The sequence below is a fragment of the Pteropus vampyrus genome, unplaced genomic scaffold (genome assembly GCF_000151845.1).
Source record: "Pteropus vampyrus isolate Shadow unplaced genomic scaffold, Pvam_2.0 Scaffold538, whole genome shotgun sequence".
Classification (NCBI taxonomy): domain Eukaryota; kingdom Metazoa; phylum Chordata; class Mammalia; order Chiroptera; family Pteropodidae; genus Pteropus; species Pteropus vampyrus.
Window position 1 is genome coordinate 200,705 of NW_011889319.1, and position 1,295 is coordinate 201,999.

The following is a 1,295-nucleotide window of genomic DNA, read 5'->3' on the forward strand; positions in this document are numbered from 1 at the left end:
CCACCAACTCGTTCCCGGGGCCCGGCACGGCGGGACGGGCGGGGACTGTCGCGGAGGGTTCCGCGTGCTAGGCAGGGGCAGCATCCGTGCGCCTTCAGCTGTGTGGACTCGGGGCCCCGGTGGGTGGCGGGGAATTACCCCGCGTGATGGACGTGTGGGGAACGGGGCACACGCGGGGCCAACACGGCCATGATGCCTGCACGGTGACTGGGGGACTGCGGTGTCCCTCGACCCCACTGCAGGACCCCGCAGCTAATGGGGCGGCCTGCCGGTCCCCCACGCTGGTTTCGCTGTGACTCGAATCTGTGATCGGACCCTTCCAGGCTCTCTTTGGACCGCTTGGCCGAGAGAGGCCTCTCCTGGGACTACACCTCGGGGAATCCGCTTGCAGGTTGAGGGGCACCTCAGGGGGGACCCCACACGGATGGGTGGCTCAGAGCAAACAGAGCCCCTCTGCGTCCGCAGTTCTGTGGGTTCTCTAGCCCACGAACCCCACGAACCCCGTGCCTCTGATTTTACGGCAGCTTTGGGACTCTTTGGTATAAACGACACTGTCAAAAAGCACGGGGCATGAAAAGACCAGGATTCTCTCTCAGAGCTTGGCCACCACGCCTGCCACCTGCCCAGGTACATATAGCATGAGATCCGCCACCAGCTGAGCCGGCAGCGGTGGCGCCCACGGCGATAACCGGGTCAAGGGCAGTTCCTGCATCGTGCTGCCCACCTTCCCGGTGACTCTCCCGCCCGCGAAGAACAAACGCCAGCACTCTGGCTAAGTGAGAGGGGCCACGGGTCTTGAGAATTCTTCAGGGAGTGCTCGCAAGGTCGCTGCGCAGAATTTGCACGCACGTGTGTGCCCGCGCGTGGGGAGGACACTGAGCGGCCTGGGGGACGTCACTCCGTGCTTGCACGGTCTGCTCCACAGTCCGCCTGCTTTTATTTTCCTCAGCTGGCTTCTCTCTCACTAGGGGAGACACTGCACCCCCCACATGAAGCAAGAGAGAGCGGTGCCTGCTACATCGTGGGGATGTTCGCAGAGCAGCCAGCAGCCCCCACCTCCTGGTCTGACCGTCCACCCTTTTGTCCTGAGGGGCCTTTGCTGGTAGTTCCAGGCTGTGGGGTCATGGGAAAGGTCTTTGCTTCCTGGGAGGCAGGCAGCCATGCAGTCACATGTCACTGTGTTCAAGCCAAAATAAAAACAGGTGAGACCCTTGGTTGGGCCTCAGCCCTGGGCGTGTGGCCATAATCTTCCCTACGATCAAAATAAACCATCAAAAACAACAACAAAAACAAAA

The 1,295-nt window shown here is 61.5% G+C and overlaps 1 protein-coding gene across 1 annotated transcript in view; it reads right to left on the bottom strand.

The window, feature by feature from the left end:
- LOC105308006 (granulocyte-macrophage colony-stimulating factor receptor subunit alpha-like) overlaps window positions 1-1,295 on the bottom strand; it is a 30,081-nt gene that overhangs the window by 21,348 nt on the left and 7,438 nt on the right. The window lies entirely within an intron of this gene.